The sequence below is a fragment of the Nerophis ophidion genome, linkage group LG08 (genome assembly GCF_033978795.1).
Source record: "Nerophis ophidion isolate RoL-2023_Sa linkage group LG08, RoL_Noph_v1.0, whole genome shotgun sequence".
NCBI classification, from domain to species: domain Eukaryota; kingdom Metazoa; phylum Chordata; class Actinopteri; order Syngnathiformes; family Syngnathidae; genus Nerophis; species Nerophis ophidion.
Genome location: NC_084618.1, coordinates 58,554,246 through 58,571,231, shown reverse-complemented (window position 1 = coordinate 58,571,231; position 16,986 = coordinate 58,554,246). Strand labels below are relative to the sequence as shown.

The window sequence follows — 16,986 nt, the reverse complement described above, 5'->3', positions numbered from 1 at the left end:
CTGAAAATAGTAGGACAAAACGGTGCTTGCCAAATACTCTCATCAGTGAAGCATGTTTAATATAAACAGTGGAATTTCTAACAATTACGAAGGTTTGTGTCATGTTTGTTCTCCTACAAAAAATATATTTTTCTATTTTCACACATCTCTAAAAGAGGTCCAGGGAGCCATTAGAGCTGCGCTAAAGAGCCGCGGGTTGCTGACCCCCGTCCTAGACCCTGTTTATGACACTGATATTTGAGAAAAATGTATCAATGTGTAACTTTTGTATGAAGAGGCGCTCATATAGGGTCTCCACGTTTTCATAACAAACCCTCCTTTTGCATAGAAAGAACGAGCAGTAGATATTTGAGAGATGAGCCCACCTCGTGTATACGCCCACTACTTCACGGAAGACAGCTTTTTAAGGAAAGCTGCCCCGCCCACACCCTTGAAGAGATAAATAAATAAAAGGCTTCGCTACAAATCTTAAAATAAAGCCTGGTGCTCTGCAAACTATCAGTCAGGCAGCTACAGATATGGGAGCTGCAATTTTTTTCATCGCATTTTTCTCAAGCGAATAGGCAAACTTAGCATGATGTTTCTATTGAAATGAGCACTGTAGCTCTCAGAGCTATGCTCAAAGGGTGTGAATCTTTGGGCACCCAACTAGTCGATCTGATTTGGATTCCTGGAGTGACGATTGGATTCTTATTCAATTTAACATGAGTCTCGATTCAAACAGATTCTCGAAATGTATTTTTTGGTCTATTAGTTATAATAAAACTTTTTCAAAACAGGTTATTGGTTAAAACGCTCCTTCTGGTTGCATGGAAATAGCTTAAAAATGTATTTTAAAAAATAGATTCTTATTTTTTTTATAAGAATCAATTTTTTTTAAATCTCCAAATTGATTTTAATAAAAAAATATATGCTAGTGCTAATTTGTCCCCTTCTGCCCCACTCTTTAAGGTTTGTGATGCAGTATGTAGCATCTATTACATTGGACAAGTGCGGAGTTACAGTACCTATGCTGTGTTTCCCACAGGACTGCAATCTAATTGTGGTGGGGGGAATGTAATTGTAATCTGTAGTGGAATGACTTAGAAGAGACACAATTGGTTAAAAAACATGTGAAATCAAGAAACATATGTTTTCAAACACAAATTAACTTTCTTCTGTTGCTTCCTTTTGTTGATTTTTTTTAACATGACAAAAAACAGAGGTGCCGGTGAGTGCTTGGAGAAGGGGGAGGTGCCCACAGTAGCCCCCGGTGCTCGTTGAGAGGAGCCATATGTGATCTCATGTCAGTCTGCAAAAGATCCCAATTACATCAGACAATCACGAGATTTGTTGCTAGTTTCATTTTTTGTAAGACTAAGATCTCGATGGGTCCCAACAAAGTCAGTAACTTGGCTATACTAATTCCTTCCTACTACGTCTTCCTATTCTCTGGCAGACCAGATGCGTTTGAGGTGTTAAAAAGCAGAGTTCCGATGCATGCTGATACCTACCGTGCAGAGTTGTATTGAGAATCTACATTCATGTACAGTCTCATTTATGTATTTATGAGCAAGGGCAATCTATCTTTGTTGGTCCAAACTTATGTGGGGCAGTCCGCACACTGATAGTTAAAAAGTGTATAAAGTGCACAACAGCGCTTTTTGGGGCCACACACAGTGTGTTTCCATGCACTAAATAAGTCTGATTTCTCAAATAGATTTTTTTTTTGTATTTTCACACCAACGGGTAAGGTCCAAGTTTTCATGCATCCTCTCCAAGTTGACTTTTGGTCATACACTGTGTTTCTCCCGTACCACTGGTTTAATCAAAATGTATGTTTGTGTCTTGTGTAGACAAAGCAGGGCAATGTGTATCAATATAATATATTTGAAAAAAACTCTTCATTGCTCAAACGGCCCAATTGTTGTGCTCCCGCGTGACTCAGACCTACTTCCTTTTGCTGTCTACACCGCTAAGCCTTCTGGGTAGTGTAGCAATGCCGGCTTAGCAAAAGACGTACTTTATTAATCCCAGGGGGAAAATCGTTATTTTCAGCACAGTCCCATTCGAGAACAGACAAACATTACAGGGAGACAGAACAGGATCGCTGACGGGTCTGCCAACTTCCGGCACCCCTTACAAAAAAAGAGGTCGCATTTGCATGTTGGAGATGTTGAAGTGTGATGGTAAACTATAAATGAATGGTTAAGATGGAAAAACAAATTTCAAGCGTAAAATAAACATGGAGAAAGTCTGCAACTTGAAGACAGAGAGAACAGCGAACAAGAAGGAAGCCTTTGGTGGTGTTTCTTTCTGTAAATATAATTATTACTATATTAGGGGGGTTGAGCTCTTGGGGGCCAGGTGGCTGGGCGGTCTTCCAGTCCGGCTGGACTTGGTGGCTGGTTGTCCCATGCTTCTCCCGTGCCTTGTCCTCGGAATGTGTCTATATATATATGTCTATATATATAGATATATATATATAGACATATATATATATGTCTATATATATATATATATGTCTATATATATATATATGTCTCTATATATATATATATGTCTATATATATATATATATATATATATATATATATATATATATATATATGTATATATATATATATATATATATGTATATATATATATGTATATATATATATGTATATATATATATATATATGTATATATATATATGTATATATATATATATGTATATATATATATATATATGTATATATATATATATATATATATATGTATATATATATATATGTATATATATATATATATATATATGTATATATATATATATATGTATATATATATATATATATATGTATATATATATGTATATATATATGTATATATATATATATATGTATATATATATATGTATATATATATATATATGTATATATATATATATATATGTATATATATATATATATGTATATATGTATATATATATATATGTATATATATATATATATATGTATATATATATATATATATATATATATATATATATATATATATATATATATATATATATATATATATATATATATATATATATATAGACACATTATATCACATATATAGACACATTATATCACATCTATATACTGTATATGTCGGGTGTGTCTGTCTATGGCCAGCCGCTGGCTTGTCCGACGGCACGGTGGGCCGGGTTCTGGGGGTCCTGTCGCTGGCCATTCTGCCTGCCTGCATGGGGCCGGTGGTCCCTTATTCCCTGCGTACCGCACCTGCTATTTTGGATTGGACTTTCTGGGTGGCTGCGGCCGTACTTTGGCACCCACACATACTGGGTGGCAAATTAATTCACTCACTAATACACACATGCATCTATTAAATTCATGTTGTCGACCCTGCCCTGGGGAAAACTGTGTAGAAAAACAGCACATTACTAAAGCTTAAATAATTTTTTACCATAACAATCTATAAGGTTAATAGGTTAATACGTCCGTTTCTCTTTCTTTTCCCCCGTTTATTGCTTTTCTTTCGTAATTCATGTATTCATTACATATATGCATTCTTGCATTTGAAGCAATTACAATGTTGATAGTAGACGTAATAATAATTATTATTATTATTATTATATACCAATAGTGTTATTTCTATTGCACCATTTGTTGTGCAATAATGTTCATTGTCATTTCTGTGTTATTACTATGTACTTCAGTAACTACAGCTTTGCTATAATTTTTGGTATCATATTTGTACATATTGTATTTGCTCATATTGTTCTGTTGTTGTTGTTTTTGTTGTCTGTTTGTCTTGTCACACTTTTATCCCTACAATGTCCCCCTCAGTCTTCTTTTTATTCTTCTTTCTCTGACCTCCTGCTCTGGTCCGGCTGTCCCAAACATTAAATAGATCCATTTATTAAAGTCAAATACCAAAAAGGAAACAAGAAAAGTATCCCACAGTTCTCTTTTCTAAAATCAATTCTGTTTAGCAGATATGGGAATCTACATCAACAATATGGTTTGCCTGAGTTGCAGGACAAGACATGTTCAAAAATTATTATTATTATTATTTTTTAAAGTACAGTATTTTGACAGTGGTCATCTAGTGTCTACTTTTAAGTATACATTGTATAAACTGAATATAACATAAATACAGAATTTTTTTTTTTTTGCTGAAACCCTGTGCTTTTTGAGTTTGTGTTACAATGAACAGTTACAACATTGATAACAGATTCCTAAAATCACAAGTGGATTTAATGTTACTGAAAAAAATAACCACTTTTTGCAGCAACTTTGTAAAAAAGATGCTGCAAATTCAGGCTTATAGGCTACAAGGTACCTTTAACGGTCATAGCTGCATGGTGCCTGTATGCTCTCTTTGACCACTATACCGCTACCTTATCACACATGCAGGATACTCCTGGCCAGATAATCCCAACCACCTTGAAAGCAAATGTAAACAGCCTGATAACAGTTTTGTCAGTTAAACTGTGAGAGATTAGTGAGAGCCAAGCAGCAGGCATCCTCATTTCCCACTTCCACATTTTCTCCCCTGCATGTAAACCAATAAAAAACTTTGGACCTGAATTGGAATAAACTAATTTCATGAAGCTGAACTATATTAATGTTTAAAGATGCATAGAATGTGGTCTGTTGGTCATTAAGACAAATCGTAATTGCATATTTATAGTCTTGTGAACAGGCTTTATCATTTTGGACAGGCAGTCCGATGAAATGTAGCAGAAAGTCACTTTTTGATGTGTGGTAATTCTAATGTTTTAGGATCTGCAATAAATTAATTACCTAGTCCATCAGGGGGGTTGATCAAATTCTTAAATTCCACTGAATCCTAATTCTTTTCCTATGACCAAATGTCCCAACACTTCTGTGCATGTCATTAACGGATGTGTGATATGGCCTAAAATCTAAATCGCCAGCCTCCTGCGATAACAATACATATTACGATATATTATTTGGTATGTAAATGATCATAGAACCATTTCAAAATGGCTTACTAAATCTCCTAATCTAGTTGCTAACATATGCGGTATAATTTTATATTTTATAAGAAATAATTATTAATCAATTTGCTAATTTAATCTTAATATCTGGTGACTTTCTGTTGTAACATCATTGACTGATAACATTTAACAATTATAAAATACAATACACAGGATGGCAATCAAAAAATCTTATTTCCTTATAATACATACAATATTTTGAGAAGAATAAATTCAATGGTGCAAAATAACTAAACTTCAGCAAAAACTGCCATTGGTTCTGATTTAAAGTCATTAAGTCCTTTAAACAATAACATAAAACGAATAAAAACTATTTTGTGATTGCAAAAAATATCGATCTAATCACGCAAGTATCGACCATATGCTGATACTATACTATTTGTATCCATCTCCCCACCCATGTTTTCATTGAAGAGGTCTTGCCTAGCGGCTAGCATGGCTTTTTGTATAAAGTCCTGAAAATAATAACAAGGAATGACCCAAAAAATATTTTGTGATAATAAAAATATTGATCGAATAATCACTGTAGTATTGACCGTATACTGACACTATATTTGGTATCGTTACTGCCGATATTTGTATCATTCCGACCACTCTGTTTACATTCAAGAGCTCTAGCTTAGCGGTTAGCATGGCTTCTTGTATCCTCCTGTGGTGTGTAGTGTAGCATGTTTTGCTATTCCTTGTTCTCTACTCCTCCAGTGATAATGGTACATGTTGGAAACAGTTTGTTTTCTAATTGACATTAATAACTTTATTTCACCTTGGTGGTCGAACAAAATATACCAAAAAAACAACAAAAATACAACATACCTACAAATATACATCCTTAAAGTCAGTGTTGATCATGAGACGCCCTGTCAAAGAGCGTCGAGACATACCGTTTGTGATGCGTCTGGAAACAGCCACGCACCGGAATGAATTATTCAGTTAACTTACCATAAATGTTCAACTGATGAGGCGCTTTGCTTTGACTCTCACTCGCTAACTCGCACGGCCACCGCTTCACACATCACTTAACATTGCTCACATGCGCACCTTCATTTCGGGGTGCTATGGTGTCGCACGCATGGCGCATAAAGGAGATAAGTTTGTCACCGCTGCTGCTTTAACAAGAGGAGCCTGTCAACTGAAAGCAGATACGCAACGATATGTCACATTCCTGTGCATCTCCGTGTCATATTTAATCCGACTCGCTCACAGTTTGCTCATTTGTTGGACTCTGATTCTGTCATTGCAGTGTGTGCATACAATCTGCACTGTTTTTTAATACATATATATATATATATATATAAAATTATACTGTACGTGCAAACATATGTTCAAATGTGAGAACAACAGTGCAAGCATATGCAATGACATGCCACGGGATTAATAGACGGCTGAACAAATAAGACCCCCCCCCCCCCAGCACCAACACTCAAGTTCCTGGACTTAATGACCCTTTGTAAGCACATACTATATGAGCAACAAAGCTGATGTATCTGGAGTAAATTTTAGCATACAATTACATCTATGTTTCATAATCTCAATGGCATTATTACAGCCTTGTAATAATGCCATCAGTGTTCATATAGTGTCCGTCGCACGTACAGTAAATTACATTTAAATGAATCCTGGAGCAAAAACAACACTCTTTTGCCTTACTGCAAATTTCAGTGCAGCATGGTGAGGAATGTCATTTATGGGGAAGTGGACAGGCACCTTGGTCTATGTTTTGGAGCAAGACTTATTTATGCACCGAATAAAAGCTTCAACTGTGCGGCGATGTTTTATTTGCACTGCAGACTGGGCTTCATATTATATATTTCTCTAACAAGAAGTGCCAGATGCCGCAGCGCCAGGTTTGCCAACAGAGCTGAGCCTAAAAGTGCTAAAACTGCTAAATGTGTTATTAGTTACAGTGGGGCAAAAACGTATTTAGTCAGCCACCGATTGTGCAAGTTCTCCCACTTAAAATGATGACAGATGTCTGTAATTTTCATCAAAGGTACACTTCAACTGTGAGACAGAATGCGAAAAATAAAATCCAGGAATTCACATTGTAGAAATTTTAATGAATTTATTTGTAAATTATGCTGGAAAATAAGTAATTCGTCAACCAATCAAAGCTCTCACTGATGGAAGGAGGTTTTGGCTCAAAATCTCACGATATATGGCCCCATTCATTCTTTCCTTAACACGGATCAATCATCCTGTCCCCTTAGCAGAAAAACAGCCCCAAAGCATGATGTTTCCACCCCCATGCTTCACAGTAGGTATGGTGTTCTTGGGATGCAACTCAGTATTCTTCTTCCTCCAAACACGACGAGTTGAGTTCATACCAAAACGTACTATTTTGGTTTCATTTGACCACATGACAGTCTCCCAATCGTCTGCTGTATCATCCATGTATCCATTTTGGTATAAACTCAACTCGTCGTGTTTGGAGGTAGAAGAATACTGAGTTGCATCCCAAGAACACCATACCTACTGTGAAGCATGGGGGTGGAAACATCATGCTTTGGGGCTGGTTTTCTGCTAAGGGGATAGGACGATTGAGCCGTGTTAAGGAAAGAATGAATGGGGCCATGTATCGTGAGATTTTGAGCCAAAACCCCCTTCCATCAGTGAGAGCTTTGAATGGTTGACCAAATACTTATTTTCCACTATAATTTACAAATAGATTCTTTAAAATTCCTACAATGTGAATTCCTGGATGTTTTTTTCACATTCTGTCTCTCACAGTTGAAGTGTACCTACAGTATAATGAAAATTACAGACCTCTGTCATCATTTTAAGTGGGAGAACTTGCACAATCGGTGGCTGACTAAATACTTTTTTGCCCCACTGTAATTGTGTACAGGGCCACTCAGGCTCAAGCAGAAATGTATTTGGAGGCCCCTTCGTCTAATTACAAAAGTCTTTACAATTGTTATACTTTTTGATCAAGCTTAATTTGATGCATGTTTGTACTAAAATTTTAGCATCATTAAAACCCCAACCGGGTTTTGAATCCAGTACCTTCTGCCTTGCAAAACAAGTACTATGTCAATGCGCCACAAGAGGTACGCGGAATCCGTGGGTATATCTGCCATTATATTCTCATCAGTGACAAAGCCAGAAACGTCCTGTCATTAATTAATTGACACTTTACATGCGCTTCTTTCCTCAAAACAGGGATCTCCACGGATTGCAGGGCATTACGCACAGCGTATGAGGCGGGGCAACCATAGTTGTGTATCCTCAGTGTACAGCTGGTCACAAATAGGCTGTTTTTATAGGGCTCGAAAGGGCACGTGATTTCGCAAATCACTGTACATGGCTGAACTCAGCCAGCGGTATTGTGAGAGAGAGCAACTAACTGGATTAAAATTGACAGTACAAAAAAAAATCTCAGGACTGTACCAAATCAAACTGGATTCTGTTCCAAAGGCTCCTTGAAAAATAAGTAAAATTGATGGGATTGATCCATATAAACACATCCAATAGACAAGATTTGAGCAAAAGCAGAAGGTGTCCTGTATCTCAATCGTCAACGGAATGCCAAATTGGTCAAGGCTCACGGAGACCTCAGAATTTTACATCAGAAAAAGAAGACTGTCGTCCTTTCAGAGAAAGGTCAGCAGGACTTGTCACTGTGTGGTGTCTCCTGGAGAAATGTGTTTCAAACTAAGTATATTTGAGGTCTGAATTACACTTCACATTAATGTGGGGAATAGTCTTTACCATTATTGATCTATGATTTGGGGTATTGCTTTTTCCTCCAAATACTGTACGTTGTATGTGACCCGCAGCTAGCTTATCTTAGCAGCTAACGCTAACAGCCTACTAAATGCTAAGTCCATCCATCCATCCATTTTCTACCGCTTGTCCCTTTCGGGGTAGCGGGGGGTGCTGGAGCCTATCTCAGCTGCATTCGGGCGGAGTACACCCTGGACAAGTGTGCAACAGAATAAAACATGCTTTGAATCAAACTTGCCAGTATGAAAATGCTGTGAACACACTTAACACGTACCAGGTGATGGCCTGAAAAGTCACGTCTGATCGTCTCACGGTTGCTCTCCAGTTTTGCCTTCAGCCATGTAAATAGGTTATTCAGAGGCAAGCCATAACTTCAATGCATTGCGCTTCCACATCACACTTTAGAGCAGGCCTGGGCAATTATTTTGACTCGAGGGGGCCACATTTAGAGAAAAGAATGTGTCTGGGGGCTGGTATATCCATTTTTAGAAACACTAATACAAAACCTCTCAATAATGTCTGATAGAATGCTAAAACATTATGACAGTTGTTACAACTCCTTAAAACATGAATTTTACACTTTTTTACTGAATGAGACCTCTAGAATGTACATGAAAAAATGAATGTGATTTACAATATTAACTATGAACGATAAAACACTGAATATTGACAAATATGAACGTCACATCCCCTCTCGATCGACATATTTTATAATTAATTGAAACGCAACAAAAATGCAACTGTGACGTCTTGCTGGCATCATGGCGCTGTGTTTGCGTTCTCCCGTGGGTGCAACGAAGATGGACACAGCGTGAGGTAGGAACAATGATTTATTTCTACTAGATAAAACAGAGTAGGAACCAAAAACACTTGCTCGAAGGCACTAACAACAAAACAAACAGAACTAGCGTAGGAGCTAGAGGGAACAAAAAGCGCTAGCATATAAACTAGGGATAAACAAAGAAAATAGCATGGAAGCTTATAGAGTATAGGAAAAGTAGTTACCACAATGCTGGAAGAGCGATGTCAACTGTTGCATGAAGCAAACAAAAGTCCAAGACTGAATGTCAAACAAAGGCGGGCATATATAGGGAGATAAATCAGGAGGCAGGTGTGCGTGATCACACAGAAGGCAGGTGACACAAGTTCGTTGCTAGGACAACAGAAATAAACCACGAAGTGCCACAAAGAACTGAGGAAGACAAATACTAGACAGAATGTGATATCAAACAAAACCAAAACCAGAATATGCCATGATCCAAGACGTGGATCATGACAGCAATGAACACAGCACAATATGAACGCGAAGGGTAAAAAAAAACACCCACGTACAATCTGATATTTCTGATATAGCACTAAGCTTTCGAACGTTGTTGTAAAAATATCCTTCCGCTTCTGTCCCTGACACCCGCATTCGGGCTGGCCGCTCTGGAAACACCGTAGAAACGCCCCCCACCTGCACTGCTTGGTGCCACGTCTGAGCTACTGTGACTTAGATTACCATAGTAACTAGTATGTCATGCAAAAAGGCAGATTCCAACCTTTGAAATACTTTGAATAGTTAAAGACTTACGGTAATTTGAAAACATCACTGCATATCATAATGTCGGCTACAGTTTCCATCTTAAACATATTTTTCAATTATTTGGGAATTTCCGGCGGGCCAGATTGAAAAGCTTGTGGCCCCCGGGCCTTAATTTGCTCAGGTCTGCTTTAGAGCCTGATTGCCTTCAAAGGTTAGTGTAATGATGCTACGTTTACAGCCATTACTGTATAGAGTCACTTCCCAGTTACATCAGGTGAGGCGGGTGGGCGTGAAGCTGAATTAGCAAGTCATATTTAATTTTATCAGCAAGGGCCTTTCAACGATGCACTTACTTACCAAGCACACCTTTCACCGCTACTTTTTTGTGCACTTATCCCCCTCAAAAGATAGACTCCTGGGAAACATCGCCCAACCTAGGCAGCATTTGGACCGGCCTGAATGCACTCACTGTATGTGTGACTTCTTGGCATCGAGCACTGCGGCTCTGAGGGGAATTAGTGGGTTAGAAGGGGAAGTCGTGTGATTCGGGTTCGCTCTTTGTTGTGGCTGTAGGCGCACTGTGTGGGAGGGCACCAGACAGTCACTTGGGGATGTTCGCCATTGGAGGTGGGGCTAGGTGGGAGGAAAATGCTTTTTTTCCCATCTATGTGGTTGCTTGTTTTAGTTAGAAATAAATCCAAACCAGTCATTTATATTTAACCAACAACACACATGCAATGTATTGTTTCTGTGGTTGTACATGTAAACATATCACAACAGGCACCCTCTTTTTTAGACATTTTGTTCCCCTTGCATAACATTGGTAGACTATGAATTGCACGCCTTTAACTGTAATAGTTTAAAAATAGAGAGCGAGTCCATAAATCTGCCAAGCAAAACACTCCATAATGAATTCAATCGTGTCTTTGTTTTCAAGTGGAGCACTAAGTCATTTTGGAAAAGTCTTGATTTCTTGTTAATGTCTTTTGTAAGGGAGGGAGGAAATCCAAAAGCATTGAGCCAGACTGAATTCAGCCCAACCAAATGTGTTGCAGCTCTTCTGCAGCCAGTCTTAAACAAAATCCTTTGTGTGGCTGCAAATATTTACGACTCGACAAATCTTAGCCCAGTTGTGTTGTTTCAGAGCTTAAGAGGAGATTTTGTTAAGAGCGGGAATTGATTTTGACTACCAAGATTACAGGGTTTGTGGGCCAACATTAGGAGATTAAACATACTGTACATTATAGAATATAATACGGCGACAAATACTACGACCCAGATAGTGTTGGCACGTGAATGTGCCTGCGAGTGAGCAGGAGCTTGAAAAAGACTTCACTATTAAGAGCTAAGAAAAGGAGACTACATATGGAGCTGATTAGGAGAGAGTCAGGCGCTTCCCTGCATGTTCCTATCACCATGGTAGTGTAGTGTGTGTAGGTGGATGGGATGGGTTTACTAGTGTGAACAGAGAGGTAGTCTTTCCTGGAATTATTGCTTGTCGAGAGTCCAAGCAAATGGGAGGCAAAAGGCACTGGAAATATACCAGAATAGTAGGAAAGCACACAATTGAGAGCACAATCCTAAGTATGTCCTTGTTGAACTCAAAATGCACACACTTATGCTAGGGTGTCACTGTATCTCGTGCGGGGGTCAGCAACTTGCGGCACTCCAGGCGCATTCGGCTCTTTATAGCCGCCCTAGTGGCTTCCTGGAGCTCTTTCAAGAATGTATGAAAACGGAAAAAGATAAGGGGAAAAATGTATTTTTTGTTTTGATATGGTTTTTGTAGGAGGAAAAACATGACACAAACCTTCCTAATTGTTAGAAATCCCACTGTTTATATCAAACTGATGAGATTATTTGGCGAGCGCCTACTAAATTTGGCAGTCTTTGAACTCACCGTAGTTTGTTTATATGTACAACTTTCTCCTATGCTGCCACATAATGACGTGTTTCATGCCATTCCTCCTTTGTGTCATTTTGTCCATCAAACTTTTGATGCTGTGTGTGAATGCACAAATGTGAGCTCTGTTGACACTTACATCAAGTGTTGCCTTCATTATAGCATTTATATAAGAGTTTTAATTACTTATAACTCCATACAGATTTTATTTTTGGTCCAATATGGCTCTTTCAACGTTTTGGGTTGCAGACCCCTGATCTAGTGGATCTGGTTGGTAACTGCACCACCTCAACCCTGATGCAAGTGGATTGATTATTCCAAAATTATTTTTTTACACAGTACCTAAGTCTTGTGTACCAAAACTTAGTTCCACAATGGCACTGATGTCGACGTACACCATTGTAGCTGTACTGAGAGAAAAAATATATATATATTGGTGCCTCGTTTCAGTGTGAAAATATTGCAGACTCGTCCAGCTGCAACAAGTGCTTGAAGGTGATATTGCGCAGGTAAGGCATGTAAGTAAGAGACACAGAGTCTGACACTCTTTTTAAACTGTATTGCCAACAGCAGTGCTATGGTCGAACACCGCACACACATGTCTCTGCAGCACCAGTCACAACAGCTAAACAACTCTTCCTCAAACACCAACCATGATCACTGCGAATTCGGTGTATTCCCAGAACTCTGAAATTATAAACATCAACATTACAGCAAGTTGGTATTTTGCACATTCTCTGTGTTCTGCCTTGCTGCTGGTTTAGCTCTAACTCTACTTGTTGTGGATTTATTTTATATTGATTATTTATCAGTTAGTTTATTTTATTCATATATTTAAAATGATTATTCTGTTTAACTTGCACGTCACAAAATTCCATAAAAATACAAATGCTTTCGACAAAATCTGTATGTTTTTTATTTCGCGGTTTGGGCACCATTTAAGCACCATAGTCCTTTTAAGAGTACATATTTTTGGTTGGATTGTAAACGCAAAGCATCCCTACTTGCGACAACTTCCATAAAAGTGTCATAGAAATATATATACAGAATATTCAGGAAAGTATTCACAGCGCTAACCTTTTCCACATTTTGTTATGTTACAGCCTTATTCAAAAATCTATTTTTTCCTAAAAATTCTACAAACCCTGTTTCCATATGAGTTGGGAAATTGTGTTAGATGTAAATATAAACGGAATACAATGATTTGCAAATCATTTTCAACCCATATTCAGTTGAATATGCTACAAAGACAACATATTGAATGTTCAAACTGATAAACTTTTTTTTTGTGCAAATCATCATCCACTTTAGAAATTGATGCCAGCAACACATGACAAAGAAGTTGGGAAAGGTGGCAATAAAAACTGATAAAGTTGAGGAATGCTCATCAAACACTTATATGGAACATCCCACAGGTGTGCAGGCTAATTGGGAACAGTTGGGTGCCATGATTGGGTATAAAAGCAGCTTCCATGAACTGCTAAGTAATTCACAAACAAGGATGAGGTGAGGGTCACCACTGTGTCAGCAAATTATCGAATAGTTTTAGAACAACATTTGTCAACGAGCTATTGCAAGGGATTTAGGGATTTTACATTTTACGGTCCGTAAAATCATCAAAAAGTTCAGAGAATCTGGAGAAATCACTGCACGTAAGCGATGATATTATGGACTTTTGATCCCTCAGGTGGTACTGCATCAAAAACCGACATCAGTGTGTAAAGGATATCACCACATGGGCTCAGGAACACTTCATAAAACAACTGTCAGTAACTACAGTTTGTCGCCACATCAGTGAGTGCAAGTTAAAACTCTGCTATGCAAAGCCAAACCCTATTCTCAACAATATCCTGAAACGCCGCTGTCTTGGCTGGGTCCGAGCTCACCTAAGATGGACTGATGCAAAGTGCTACAACAGCGTGCCTTCGTAAAAAAAAAGAGTGTGGGTACTTTCCTGGCCCGCCTGCAGTCCAGACCTGTCTCCAATCGAAAATGTGTGGCGCATTATGAAGCGTAAAATACGACTGTGGAGATCCCCGGACTGTTGAACAACTGAAGCTCTACATAAAACAAGAATGGGAAATAATTCCACTTTCAAAGCTTCAATAATTAGTTTCCTCAGTTCCCAAACATTTATTGAGTGTTGTTAAAAGAAAAGGTGATGTAACACAGTGGTGAACATGCCCTTTCCCAAGTACTTTGGCACATGTTGCAGCCATGAAATTCTAAGTTAATTATTATTTGCAACAACAAAAAAATAAAGTTTATGAGTTTGAACACCAAATATGTTGTCTTTGTAGTGCATTCAATTGAATATGGGTTGAAAAGGATTTGCAAATCATTGTATTCCGTTTATATTTACATCTAACACAATTTCCCAACTCATTAGGAAACGGGGTTTGTACATAGAATACCCTATGATGACAATGGGAAAACCTTTTTTTTTTCAACTTTTGCAAATGTATTAAAATAAAACAACTAATAGATCAAATGTTTATACAGTGCATCCAGAAAGTATTCACTTTATCCACATTTTATTACAGCCTTATTCCAAAATGGAATTAATTATTTTTTGTCCTCAAAATTCTACATACAATACCCCATAATTAAAACTTCGATGGCGCTCGCCTCCTTATGACAGCCATCCAGCCAAAACCAAACATTGGACATTAAAACTTTTTAGCCAGGAGTATACAAGTGTGTGAACAAAATGTGTGTGAACAAGGTTGAGTACCCATTCAATGGGCCCATAGAGATTAGTTTTCGGAATAGCGTGGCTATGGTAATGAGAAATGTTCCCAATTTAAAACTTTTCCGACTGTATAACATGTGGGGGTTTGTTGGCCGGTTCGGCTCATATTATATGCAAGGGAAATGTGCGTAACTATAATAATAAAGTTTGAAGTGTGAGCAATGATAATATGGGCTGCTTGCATTACAGCAGGCCCATAATAACCCTAATAAAAGTGGTATTCAGACAATTTCAAAGACGCACTATCCTTTATAATTTAGTCAACAAAATGTATTGTAATTTTAGCCGACAAAAATGTTAAGGAATTGAGTCAACTAAAACTACACAAAAATTTCATCAAATTAGATGGGATGGAATGGCATGGTATGCTGTCAAAATTAACACTGCATACAGGCCTGATTGGTGGACTGCTGCAGAGATGGTTGTCCTGGAATGGTTCTCCTCTCTCCACAGGAATGCTGTAGCTCTGAAAGAGTGACCATCGGGTTCTTGGTTACCTCCCAGACGAGGGCATTTTCCCCCGATTGCTCAGTTCAGATGGCCAGCTCTAGGAAGAGTCATGGTGATTCCAAACTTCTTCCAATTACGGATAATGGCGTCCACTGTACTCATTGGGTCATTCAAGGCAGCAGATATTTTTCTGTACCTTTCCCCAGATTTGTGCCCAGAGACAATCCTGTCTCCAAGGTCTTCAGACAATTCTTCCGACTTAATTTTTGGTTTGTGCTCTGCCGTGCACTGTCAAGTTTGGGACCTTAAATAAAGACAGGTGTGTGCTTTTCCAAATCATGTACAACCAACTAAATTTATTACAGGTATAAAATGTAAGCTTTCGGAACATCTCAAGGATGATCAGTTGAATCAGGATGCCGCTGAGCTTACTTTTGAGTTTCATGGCAAATGCTGTGAATACTAATGTACATGTGATTTCTTGGTTGTTAATTTTTAATAAATTTGCAAGAAAAAAAAAGTTTTACATTGTCAAAATGTGTGTAGAGTTTTGAGGACAAAAATGACTATTCCAAATTGAAAAAAATGGATGGACACAATAGGTCTTTTAAGTCTTAATTTCAACGATGCAGGTAATTTATGATCTACAGAACTCTTTTTTTAAAAATACATCTCATTATAATGTTCCTAACTGTACCACAAGTGTAAAAATAATTCTTAATTGATAGGGAATAAATGACAGCAAAAGACATAAAGCAAGGCATTACTTTAAACACATACTTTTGGTTTGTTTCTGCCCTTCTACCTGAAATTTTCGCTGTAACACAGCACAATGTGACATTGATCCAAAAAAAAACATTTTTTTTTCCCATAGAAAAATAAATCAATACGTTCTTAAAAAATACTTGACTTGAGTCTCACTGGATAAGGTGTTAAAAGAAGACAGAGTTCCAACTGACTGAACAAAACATGAGGAGAGGGTTCCATGTTTTGTGTCTCTTGGCTCCTCGAGTTGTAACGGAGAACTACACAAGAACGCCCAGCCCATTCTTAACTTAATAAAATATCCCGATGCACCTTTGTTTCATTTCCTGCACTGTTCACGTTATGCTTTTGTTCAGCGCTTTGGTAATGGTGATAAGATGTCTGATACAACAGATGGGACAGGTCATTCATGAATAACTAGCGCCCCTTGCGGCATGCAGGGGGCGGGACCTCAGATGTTCAACACGGACCTTATCAAAGGAGTGATTTGCTCTCACCCGCTGTCACAGTGTAAACTAAATATTTGAACATCGCTTTCAAGCTGGATATACATCGCAATAATGTTAGTCAGCTTACGGTGGGAGGTTATTACTTTCATTCTGCTTCCTGTCCATCAAATTTGGCTGGCGCCTGCAGCAGGCGGCAGAGGTGTGTGCCAGGTGATGAACCGTCAGATATGTGTCACCTGTGTGCGTGCTAGATCATTATGTCTAAGTCGCCTTTGCTTGGAACTATTAGATCAGTTTGACTCGTAGAAGGGTGATTTTTGTACGACTTAACACAAAACCTTACAGGCTGTAGAGCAGTGGTTCGTAACCTGGGTTCCATTGAATCCTCGGGGTTCGGTGAGTCGGCCTGAGGGGTTCGGCAGAGCC

The 16,986-nt window shown here is 38.1% G+C and overlaps 1 protein-coding gene and 1 long non-coding RNA gene across 2 annotated transcripts in view; one reads left to right on the top strand and one right to left on the bottom strand.

Annotated features, from left to right (window-relative positions):
• The window catches only part of cyth3a (cytohesin 3a), a 67,981-nt gene that overhangs the window by 3,344 nt on the left and 47,651 nt on the right, over nt 1-16,986 (top strand). The gene's annotated exons all lie outside the window — the stretch shown is intronic.
• Nucleotides 1-16,986, bottom strand: part of LOC133558034 (uncharacterized) — a 45,327-nt gene that overhangs the window by 900 nt on the left and 27,441 nt on the right. The window lies entirely within an intron of this gene.